The sequence below is a fragment of the Oryctolagus cuniculus genome, chromosome 9 (genome assembly GCF_051225735.1).
Source record: "Oryctolagus cuniculus isolate XC-2025 breed Fujian yellow rabbit chromosome 9, ASM5122573v1, whole genome shotgun sequence".
Taxonomy (NCBI): domain Eukaryota; kingdom Metazoa; phylum Chordata; class Mammalia; order Lagomorpha; family Leporidae; genus Oryctolagus; species Oryctolagus cuniculus.
Window position 1 is genome coordinate 86,440,314 of NC_142875.1, and position 12,995 is coordinate 86,453,308.

The following is a 12,995-nucleotide window of genomic DNA, read 5'->3' on the forward strand; positions in this document are numbered from 1 at the left end:
GTCAAAAGCTGGAGCCAGATAGCAGACTCACCCTGGTATGGGATGTGGTTGTGTTAACTTGAGTCTCAACTGTTAAGCCAAACACTTGTCCCCTGAGCTGTTGATGCAACCTAAGGGTGTGCACAAACAATTCCTCCCAACAGACTTAAATAAGGCAAGGGGTGAAAAAGGAAAAGTTACTAATTTGTCTGTCTTTCTTTCTTTCTCTCTCTCTCTCTTTCTTCCTCTTTCTTTTTTAAAAAAATCTTAATCTAGGACCTTTTTAAAAAAGATTTACTTACTTGAAAGTCAGAGTTACACAGCGAAACAAGGAGAGACAGAGAAAGAGAGGTCTTGATCCACTGGTTCACTCCCCAATTGGCCTCACTGGCTGGAGCTGCACCAATCTGAAGCCAGGAGCCAGGAGCTTCCTCCGGGTCTCCCACACCAAAGCAGGGGCCTAAGGACTTAGACTATCTTCTACTGCTTTCCTAGGCCATAGCAGGGAGCTGGATTGAAAGTGGAGCACCTGGGACTCGAACTGGCTGCCATATAGGATGCCAACACTGAAGGCGGTGGCTTTGCCTGCTATGCCACAGCACTGGCCCCCCTGCTATGTTCTTTCAATTCCATCTTGCTGAGATAGGGATCTTAACACTCTTGTGTATGTCATTCCAATATTGTTCCATGCATGTTTACACAAACATATCACATTTACCTTTTCTATTCTTTAAAAAGCAATACAAAAATAAACACACACTTTATGACTTGCTTTCATCATGTGATGATAGATTGTTGTAATTTTCCCAGATCATTATATATAAACTCAATTTGTTCCTTTTTTAAAAAAATTTTTATTTATTTATTTGAGGGGCAGAGATATAGACAGAGAGAAGAGACAAGGAGAGGTTTTCCATCTGCTGATTCACTCTGCAAACAGCCTCAATGGCCAGAGCTGAGCAAATCCAAAGCCAGGAGCCAGGAGCTTCTTCTAGGTCTTCCACGTGGGTGCAGAGGCCCAAGTACTGGTGCCATCTTCCACTGTTTTCTCAGGCCATAGCAGAGAGCTGTATTGGAAATGGAGCAGCTGATACTCAAACTGGTTCCCATATGGGATGCTGGTGCTGCAGGCAGAGGCTTAACCTACTACACCACAGCGCTGGACCCCCAATCTGTCCTTATAATGTCTACTGTGTTTTCTAAATATGCATACACAAGAATTTTACACGTTCACTTATTCAGCAATTTCTTCTAAATGTTTACCGTGTTCTAGGTGTGAATAACTATATATATATATATATATCACAGATAAAAATCCCCTTTCTTGGACAGCTTAATTCTAGTGGCAAGAGACTTAAATATATTTCATTTGACAACTAATGGCCATTATTAGGTTATTGTTAGTGTTTTACAGTTGCAAAGCATGTACAAGTAAACTCTTTTTACATGTACTTTTGAAATTTTATTGTCTTAAAATTTTAATTTATTTTTATTTATTTGAAAAACAGATACAGCACCACACACACACATACACACACACATACACACAGAGCTTCTGTCTGCTGGTTCATGCCTCAAATGCTCACAACAGCAAGGGCAAGGAACTTGGAACTAATCCATGTCTTGCAAGTGTATGGTAGCAGTCTAACTACTTGGTCATCACCCTTGCCTCCCAGGGTGCACATTAGCAGGAAGCTGGAATTGGAAGCAGAGCCAGCACTTGAACCAGACACTCTGCCATGGGATGCTGGTGTTCCAAGCAGTGGCTTAAATGGTGTGCCAAATGCCTGTCTCCAATTTTTTTTAAAAGAATATATTACTTGGGGCTGGTGCCATGGCTCACTTAGTTAATCCTTTGCCTGCGGTGCTGGCATCCCATATGGGCACCGGGTTCTAGTCCTGGTTGCTCCTCTTCCAGTCCAGCTCTCTGCTGTGGCCCAGGAGGGCAGTGGAGGATGGCCCAAGTGTTTGGGCCCCTGTACCCACCTGGGAGAACAGGAAGAAGCACCTGATTCTTGGCTTCAGATTTGCATAGCGCCAGCCGTAGCGGTCATTTAGGGGGTAAACCAATGGAAGGAAGACCTTTCTCTCTGTCTCTCTCACTGTCTATAACTCTACCTGCCAAATAAAAAAAAAAGACTTAAAAAAAAAGAATGTATTACTTAAATTAGAAATGCTAGATCAAAGAATATGCACATTTTTAACCTTAATAAATGTAGATACTGCTTTCCAAAAAGGTTTAGCAAGTCGCACAATTCACACCTATCAGTGAGTTCCCCTTTCTCCATGTCCTCCTTTGCACTAGAGGTTATCTCTTAAGTTTTTGCTGATCTGATGGACATAAAACTGCAACAATTTAATTTCTCATTCCAAAATTATGAAGCAGTATAAGTGTATTTTATTCGTTAATTGGGAACTTGCATTTTTCTTTTGTGATTTGTTTGGATCTATTGTTTTCTAATAAACAGAACTGAAAGAAATGGAGTGAGTTCTTATACATTTGAAACTTTGTACTTGATTTTTTTAAGCTTTATTTATTTGAAAGTCAGAGTTACACACGAGAGAGATCTTCCATCTGCTGGTTCACTCTCCAGCTGGAACTTGAACTGGCATCCATAGGAAATAATGGTGCCACAGGCAGTAGCTTTACTTGCTATACCATGACCCCTGCCCCTGTACTTGATTCTTTAAATTATACCATTTAAGCTTTGCAAAAATCAGAATCCACCACCTGGAGATGGGTTCTAATCCAGACCTTTCTAAAATCAAATGCCATAATGTTTCAGTCATTGTGGAGTACAATCTCTGAATGGGGCAAATTTTCTAAATAAGGAAGCAAAGCAGTAAATTACAAAAAATACAAAAGATAGCTGTAAAACATCACTTTCAAAATTTAAAGCAAATAATAAATAAATAATAAATAAAAAAATAATAAATAAATAAAAAGGATTTGCTACAAAAACAACAGAGGACTATTATCTTAACATACAAAGAATTTAATGTAAAATGAAAAGAAAACCATGGGGCATAAAGAAATATCCCCAGCCAGCACATGCCTCTGGATATCCACAAAAGAAGCAGACACTCAACTAAGCCACAGAGGCATAGTTCAAAGATAAAGGTCCTCAGAGGAGAAAACCAACAAGTGTTTCCACAAGTGCATAAAAATAAAAAATAAAATGCAAAAAAACATGAACTAATAAGACAATATGACTCCCCCAAAGGAACACAATGATACTTCAATATTAGAATGGAAGATGAAGAGACTGATGAAATGCCTGAAAAGGAATTCAAAATAATGATCATAAGATTACTCAAAATCATAGAGGAACAAATACATGAGATAAAGAAATCCATACATGGCTGCTGCCTCGGCTCACTTGGCTAATCCTCCGCCCGCGGCACTGGCACCCTGGGTACTAGTCCTGCTTGGGGCGCCGGATTCTGTTCTGGTTGCTCCTCTTCCAGTCCAGCTCTCTGCTGTGGCCGGGGAGTGCAATGGAGGATGGCCCAAGTGCTTGGGCCCTGCACCCACATGGGAGACCAGGAGGAAGCTCCTGGCTCCTGGCTTTGAATCAGCACAGCATGCTGGCCGTAGTGGCCATTTGGGGGGTGAACCAATGGAAGAAAGACCTTTCTCTCTGTCTCTCTCTCTCTCTCACTGTCTAACTCTGCCTGTCAAAAAAAAAAAATCCATACATGACATGGATGAAACATTTTGCCAAGAGATAGAGATATTGAAATGAAATGGAAATTTTAGAAATGAAGAATTTAATTTGTCAAATAGAAAACACAGTGGGAAGCCTTAACAACAGACTTGGTGAGGCTGAAGAAAGAATATTTGGGCTCAAAGGCAAATCCTTGTAAATATCTCAGTCTGACAGAAAAAAAGAAGAAAAAAAATAGAAAACCTGAAAATAATGTTTCAATTTATGGGATACTATAAAATGACCAAACATACCTGTTTTAGAGGTTCTGAAGATGTGGAAGAAGAAATTTAATTAGAAGGCCTAACTTCCATAATTTGGATAAAGATAGGGACATCTAAGTATAGGAAGCACATAGAACTAATAGAAATAATCAGGAAATATCTTCATCACTACACATTATAATAAAACTTTCCACAGTAAAACATAAAGAAAAGATTGTAAAATGTGCACAAGAGAAACACCAGATTACCTTCAGAGGATCCCCAATTAGACTAACGGCCAATTTAGCATCAGAAACCCTACACGCAAGGAGACAATGGAGAGACAAAGTCTAAATCTTAAAGAAAAACAAACAAACAAACAAACAAAAAAACTATGTCAACCCAGAACACTGTACCCTGCAGAGCTCTTATTTATAAATGAAAGTGAAATAAGGACCTTTCAAAACAAACCGAAATTGAAATTGTCACCACTCATCCAGCCTTCAAAATAATTCTTAAGGATGCACTAAACACAGAAACACAGCGATAGTCATCATTATGAAAGAATGTGGAGGCAGAAAACCTCCTAGTAAAATTACAAAAGAAAACCAAAGGAAACAACAGGAATATTTATGAAAAAGTGGCAGGACCAGGTTTGTCGCTCCCCCATTCGCGGAGGAACGACACAAGACCCTGCACTGTTCTTTCGTCTGCTTGTCTCTTCCCGGGTTAGCTGCTGGTCCTTCCCGGGTTGGCTGCCGACCCCTCCACCTCCATGGAGGGGCGGCTCCCCCTGCCACTTTCCCCACTTCCACGGGGGAGCGGCACACCACCGGCCGGCTCTCTCGGGGGCTGCTCAGATGTTCCTCAGGTGTTCCCCTTAGATGTTCCTGGTGCATGTTGTCTCTCTCCTCCTTTATAGTCCTCTTCCACCAATCCCAACTCTGCTGCCCACAAGCCGAGCACGCTGCTCTCCTCCAGTCAGGAGCAGGATCAGCTCCTGAAGCTTATCAGTCAAATTGGCGAGAGGCAGCTGTGTAGAAGTTTACTCCTCCCCAGCGCCATATTGTGGGAGAGCAGATGCATAGAATAAGTCTTAATTCCAGTAACTTAGTCTAGTCTCAGTTGCTCCCCACACAGGTTGTTACTTATCAATAGTCACCTTGGATGTCAATGGCTTAAATTATTCAATTAAAAGATACAGACAGGCTGCAAGGATTAAAAATCAAGATCTGGGGCTGGCACTGTGGCATAGCAGTAAAGCTGCCACTGCAATGCCAGCATCCTATATGGGTGCCAGTTCGAGTCCTGGCTGCTCCACTTCTGATCCAGCTCCCTGCTAATGTGCTTGGGAAAGCAGTAGAAGATGGTTCAAGTCTCTGGGCCCCTGTATCCCTGTGGGAGACCCAAAAGAAGATCCAGGGCTCCTGGCTTTGGTGGCCCAGCCCTGGCCACTGCAGCCATTTGGAGAGTGAACCATTGGATGGTCGATCTCTCTCCCTCTCCCTCTCTCTGTAACTCTGACTTCCAAATAAATAAATAAATAAATTTTGAAAAAAATACAAGACCATATGTTTACTACCTGCAATAAACACATCTCACTAATGAAGATACCCATAACTGAAAGTGAAAGGATGAAAAAAGATATTCCATGCTTACAGAAACCAAAAATGAGCAGGTGTAGCCATCCTAATATCAGACAAAATAGACTTTAACTCAAAAACTGTTAGAAAAGACAAAGAAGGGCACCAATTCAACAGGATCAATTCAACAGGAATAATGTGACTATGCTAAATGTATATGCACCTGATGCCTGGGTGCTGGGCTGTTTAAAAAAATGTTAATGGACCACTACTTTCATCAATGGACAGATCAACTGAAATACCTAAGAAGAAATAACAGAGCTAATCTACACTATGGATCAAATGAACCTGATTGATATCTACAGAACATTTCATCTCATAGCCACAGAATACATATTCTTTTCAACATTGCATGGAACTTTCCCTAGGATAGACCATATGCTAGACCATAAAGCAACTCTCAATAAATTAAAAAAAAAATCATACCATGTATCTTTTCTGATCACAATAGAATGAAGCTGGAAATCAACAACTTAAGAATCTCTAGAAAATATGCAAGCACATGGAGACTGAACAACATGCTCTTGAATAAACAGTGGGTCATAGAAAAAATCAAAAGTTAACTGAAAAATTCCTAGAAATAAATGAAGATGACAATACAACATAGCAAAACTTATGGGAAACAACAAAAGCAGTGTTAAGAGGCAAGATTATAGCAATTAGTACCTATGCTAAGAAATTGAAAAGGCATCAAATGAATTATCTAACAATGCATCTCAAGGACCTAGAAAAAATAAGAACAAACCAAATCCAAAATTAGAAAAAAAGAAATAATTAAAATTAGAGAAGAAATAAAATTGAAACCAAAAAATGATACAAAACATCAGTGAAATGAAGAGCTGTTTTTTTTTTATTTTTTGAAAAATAAGCAACATTAATATACCATTGGCCCAACTAACTGGGAGAAAGAGAGAGAGGGAGAGAGAGAACCCAAATTAATAAAATCAGAGATTAATAAGAAGATGTTACAAGGGATACTACAGAAATAAAAAGAATCATCAGGAATTATACAAACAGCTATATGCTAACAAATTGGAAAATCTAGAAGAAATGGATGGATTTCTAGACACGTATAATCCACCAAAATTGAGTCATGAAGACATAGAATATCTAAAGAGACCAACAACCATGACAGAGACTGAATCAGTAATAAAGACCCTCCCAACAAAGAAAAGCCCAGGACTGGATGGCTTCACCACTGAATTCTACCAGACATTTAAAGAAGAGCTAATTCCAATTATTCTCATACTATTCAAAACAATTGAAAGGAGGGAATCCACCCAAACTCTTTTTATGGAGCCGGCATAATTCCCAAATCATAAAAAGATACAACAAAGAAAGACTCTCCAAATATAGACCAATATCACTGATGAACAAAAATGAAAAAGTCTTCAGCAAAATACTAATTAAATCCAACAACATATCTAAAACGTCATCCGTGTGGATCAAGTGAGATTTATCCATGGTATGCAGGGATGGTTCAAATATGTAAATCAACAACTCTGATACAAAACATTAACAATTTTTTTTTTTGGACAGGCAGAGTGGACAGTGAGAGTGAGAGAGACAGAGAGAAAGGTCTTCCTTTTTCCGTTGGTTCACCCCCCAATGGCCGCTGCGGCTGGCACGCTGCGGCCGGCGCACCGCACCAATCCGAAGCCAGGAGCCAGGTGCTTTTCCTGGTCTCCCATGTGGGTGTAGGGCCCAAGCACTTGGGCCATCCTCCACTGCACTCCTGGGCCACAGCAGAAAGCTGGACTGGAAGAGGAGCAACCGGGACAGAACCTGGCGCCCTGACTGGGACTAGAACCCAGGGTGCCGGCGCCTCAGGCGGAGGATTAGGCCATTGGGCCATGGCACCAGCCCAATAAATTGCTTTTTAGCCATAGATATTTGGAGTGAGATGAGCATTTGGCCCAGCAGTGAAATCACTGTTTGGGATGCCCATACCCCATATTGGAATGCCTGATTTTAGTTTGGGCTACTCCACTTCCCATCCAGCTTCCTGCTAATGTGCATTGTGGGAGGCAACAGATGATGGCTCAAGTACCTGGGACCCTGCCACCTATGTGGGAGACCTGCATTGAGTTACGGGCTCCTGGCTTTAGCCTGGCCTAGCCCTGCCTGGGTTTTGCATGCATTTGGGGAAAGAACCAGCAGTTGAAAGAGCTGTATCTGTCTTTGTATCTCTGCCTCTCTGCCTTTAAAATAAGATGAAAAATGAATAAACATTGAAAAAAATAAATTTATAGAGCCTCATTTCATTTTGTATTATCTCCCTTCCTTTCAGTCCAAGCTGATACAGTTCCTTTCAAATCTTTGTGGGTTGTCTATGAATCATTTATAAACTCCATTCCATTATATAAAGCTATAGCCTCAAGTCTCTTTGCAATAAGCTCTTTTCTATTTTGAATTCCCCATGAGAGTACTGTACAATAATGCCCTTATAAGATCTGTAGAAGCATCATTGTTTAGCAAAGGTTGTTTGTAAGGCATATCCAAGAATCCTTAGAAGATCTTTCTCTTTTTTTAAGATTTTATTTATTTATTTGAGAGGTAGAGTTAACAGACAGTGAGAGGGAGAGACAGAGAGAAAGGTCTTCTGTCCGTTAGTTCACTCCCCAAATGGCTGCAATGGTTGGAGCTGTGCCAATCTGAAGCCAGGAGCCCGGTACTTCTTCCTGGTTTCCCATGTGGGTGCAGGGGCCCAAGGACTTGGGCCATCCTCCACTGCTTTCCCAGGCCACAGCAGAGAGCTGGACTGGAAGAGGAGCAACTGGGACTACAACTGGCGCCCACATGGGATGCAGCGCCACAAGCAGAGGATCAACCCACTGTGCCACGGCGCCGGCCTCAGAAGAAAATCTATCAGTTGAAAAAGTCTGCAAGGGGCTGGGGTTATGCCATAGTGGGTTATACTTCTGGAACACCAGTTGGAGTCCTGACTCCTCTGCACTCTTTCTTTCTTTTTAAAATATTTTTATTATTTATTTGAGAGGTAGAGTTACAGACAGAGTGAGGGAGGGACAGAGAGAGGTCTTCCATCCTCTGTTTTACTCCCCAAATGGCTATAACAGCTGGAGCTGGGCTGATCCGAAGCCAGGAGCCAGGAACTTCTTGCAAGTCTCCCACATGGGCGCAGAGGCTCAAGCACTTGGGCCATCTTCTATTGCTTTCCCAGGCCATAGCAGACAGCTAGATCAGAAGAGCAGCCAGAACATGAACCAGAGCCCATATGGGATTGCTCCACCCGCAGCAGGTGGAGGCTTAGCCTACTACACCACATTACAGGCCCCAACTGCCCTGCTTTCAATCCAGGTCCTTACTAGTGTTCCTGGGAAAGCAGTGGAAGATGACCCAAGACTCTAAGCCCCTGCCACCCATGTTGGGGACCTGGTTGGAGTTCTGGGATCCTGGCTTCAGCCTGGTCCAGCTGGGTCATTGCAGCCATCTAGGGAGTGAACCGGCAAATGGAAGATTCTCTCTTTCTCTCTCTCTCTCTCTCTCTCTCTCTGCCTCTCTCTGTTGTTCTACCTTTCAAATAAATAAAAATAAGTAAGTCTCTTTATTTGAAGATTTATTTATTTATTTGAGAAGTAGAGTTATAGACAGAGAGAGGGAGAGATAGAATGATCCTCCATCCACTGGTTCACTCCCCAGATGGCTGAAATGGTTGGAGCTGCGCCAATTGAAAGCCAGGAGCTATGAGTTTCTTCTGGGCCTCTCACATGGGTGCAGGGGCCCAAGCACTTGGGCCATCTTCCACTGCTTTGCCAGACCATTAGCAGGGAGCTCTGGATCAGAAGTGGGGCAGATGATACACAAACAGGTGCTTACATAAGATGCCGGTGCTGCAGGCAGAGGCTTAACCTACTATGCCACAGCTCCAGCCCTAAAATAAATACATCTTTTTAAAAAAGTCTATGAAGCATTAGCTTATATCTTTCAGAGGTTCTAACAAGGGCCTTCTAAATTTATTTATTTATTTATACATTCATTCATTCAAGTGGAGTGTTGAACAAGAGAAAGAGAGAGAGGTGAGAGAGAGAGAGAGAACTTACTTCCACTGGTTTGCTCTCCAAATACATGCAATGGTTGAGGCTAGGCCAGAGCTGAAGCCAGGAGTTGGGAACTCAATCCAGGTCTCCTACAAGGGTGGCAGGAACCCAGTAATTTGAGTTATAATCACTGCCTTCCAGGGTCTGCATCAGCTGGAAACTGGAATGGGAGTTAAGACTTGAACTCAGCCCTCTTATATGGGATGCTGGCATCTAACTGGCATGTTAATCACCAGGCCAAATGCCCACATCCTAATAAAGGCTAAAGTTGCATGCTGGTGCTGATATTTTGCAGCAGGTTAACCTGCTGCCTGTGACACTGGCATCCCCTATAAAACTACCAATTCAAGTCCTGGTTGATGCAGTCCAGCCCTCTGCTTATGTGCCTGGGAAAGCAGCAGAAGATGGCCCAAGTATTTGGATTCCTGCCACCTCTGTTGGATATACTGGATCTTGGCTTTAAGGCTGACTCAGACCTGGCCATTTGGGTTGTGAACCAGTGGATGGAGGGCCTCTCTCACTTCTCTCTCTCTCTCTCTCTCTCTCTCTCTCTCTCTCATTCTTCCATTCACATAAGTAAATAATTTTTAAAAGTCACTTGCTTGGCTTCATCTTATTTTTTTAAAAAACGTTTCATTTATTTTCATTTGATTTAAGAGGCAGAGAGACAGATGGAGAGAGATCCTCCAACCACAGGTTCATTCACCAAATGCCTGTAATGGCCAGTACCAGGCTGAGCTAACCCTAGGAGCCAGGAACTCAGTCTAGGTCTCCCATGTGGAAGGCAGCGACCTAACTACTTGCATCATCTGCTGCTTTCCAGGAGCTGGAATGAGGAGCACAGCTGGGACTCAAATCTCGGCATTTGGATATGAGACGTGGTTGTCACAATCGGTGTCTTAACCACTGGGCCAAATGCTCACTCCAGTATAATTTATCTTGTTCCCTGTCTGAATCTTGTTCTCCAAACATTTGCAGGTTTAGTATAAAGATTATGACAGGGGAAGCAGCTGAAGGGTGGCACAGGCAAGCCGTGAGGGAGGGGAACAGAGCTTCCCTAACCTTGGCAACCTCTGGGTGCTCAATTATCTGCAAGTCTGATTCTTGCTATTGGTAAGCAGCTCACACATACAGGTTCATGGAATAAATGCAAACAGAAAACCCCAGGGAATCATGCTATATAAAGAACCCTTATCAGGGACTGGCACTGGGGCTCTGCAGGAGCATCCCATATGAGCACTGGTTCAAGCCCAACTGCCCCGCTTCTGATCCAGCTCCCGGCTAATGCACCTGGGAGAGCAGCAGAAGACAGCCCAAGTGCATGGGTCCCTGCACCCATGTGGGAACTGGATGGAGTTCCAGGCTCCTGGTTTTGATCTGGCCCAGACTTGCCCATTAAGGACATTTGAGGAGTGAAGCAGGTGGAAGATCTTTTTCTGTCTCTGTCTCTCCCTCTTTCTGTAACTCTGCCTTTCAGATAAATAAACAAAGAGAGAGAAAAAATCCTTTAACAAAGACTTTCCCGGGAGGACCTGGAATTCCTGGACTGGGCTCTGACAGCCAGAAAGGGAAGAAAGGCGGTCTCACAGACTGCACACTTGGCACTCGCAGTTTGTCCAACCTTGAACTGTGAGGCCAGAGGCGTGCTGCGCCCGCCTTCCTGAGGGCTGTACAGCTTGACCCCGTGGGATTGTTTCTGCTTCCTGAGTCTCTGAGGGCTAGTGCATGATTGATGAGGTGAAGAAGGCTTTACAGACTTCCCAGAGCTACCTAGCTGCTGTAACTTGATACACTCTGTGCACTTGCTGAAAGAAGAGACAACAATTTAGTCCCTGTTCTTTTAAAATACTGCCTCTTTTTTCCTGCCATAAAGCAAGGGTCAAATAAGAAAAAAAAATTAAATAACCTATAAACTCTACTCAGAGTTAATCACATATACTCTTTAAAAAAGTTTATTTTTTAAAAACATTTTTATTTATTTATTTGAGAGACAGAGTTTCAGACAAAGAGAAAAGCTTTCCATCCAGTTATTCACTGCTGCAATGGCCAGGGCTAAGCCAGTTCGAAGCCAGGAGCCAGGAGTTTCTTCTAGTTCTCCCTGTGGGTGCGGGACTTGGAACTTCTTCCACTGTTTTCTCAGGCCATAGCAGAGAGCTATATTTGAAGCGAAGTAGGGGCCAGTGCTGTAGTGAGGCAGGTAAAGCTGCTACCTATAGTGCTGGCATCCCATATAGGTGCCGGTTTGAGTCCCAGCTGTTCCACTTCCAATCCAGCTCTCTGCTATGGCCTGGGAAAGCAGTAAAACATGGCCCAAGTCCTTGGGCCCCTGCACCCATGTAGAAGACCTGGAAGAAGCTCCTGCCTCCTGGCTTTGGATTGGCGAATCTCCGACTAGATGTTGTGTTCATCTGGGGAATGAACCACCAGATGGAAGACCTCTCTTTCTTTGCCTCTGCCTTTCAAATTAAATAAATAAATCTTAAAAAAAAAAAAAAAAAGGAAGTGGAGCAGCAGAGACTTGAACCAGAGCCCATATGGGATGCTGGCACTGCAGACAGAGGCTCAGCCTAAAATGGCACAGCGCTAACCCCTAAAAAGGTTTATTTTTAATCTTAAAATTAGTTCATTCTGGGGGCAGGTATTTGGCACAGCAGATAAGACACTGCCCGAGACCCCTATATTCCATATTAAAATGCCTGGGTTCAAGTCACGGCTCCACTTCCAATTCTAGCTTTTGCTAATGCGCAGCCTGGGAGGCAGCAGATGATGACTTAGGGCTCAAGTAGCTGGGTCTGTGACGCTCATGTGAGAGACCCAGATTTAGTTCTGGGCGTCTGGCTGTGATCTGCTCTGGTTCCAGCTCTTGTGGGCATTTGGGGAATGAACCAGCAGTTGGAAGATCTCCATTGGTCTATTTCTGCCTCACTCTGTCTCTCTCTGTCTCAAATAAATATAAATTAAAATTTCACTAAGATTAGGGTATTCTCACTGCCCAATATATAAACAATGCAAACAATAATAATTAAGGTAGGGACCAGTGCTGTGGTGTAATGGTGTAGTGCCTCCTGAGGAGTCAGCATCTTATATGGACACTGGTTCGAGTCCTGGCTGCTCCACTTCCTGTCCAGCTCCCCGCTAGTAAGCCTGGGAAAGCAGGGTAGGATGACCCAAATTCTTGGGCCCCTGCACCCACGTAGAAAACCTGGAAGAAACTCCTGGTTCCTAGCTTTGGCCTGGTCCAGCACTAGACTTTGTGACCATTTGGGGAGTGAACCAGCAGATAGATGATCTCTCTCTCTGTCTCTCTCTCTCTGTCTCTCTCTAACTCTGCCCTTCAAATAAATTAATTAAATCTTAAAGAAATATATAACAGTTGGGATGCTCACATCACACATTGAGTTCCAA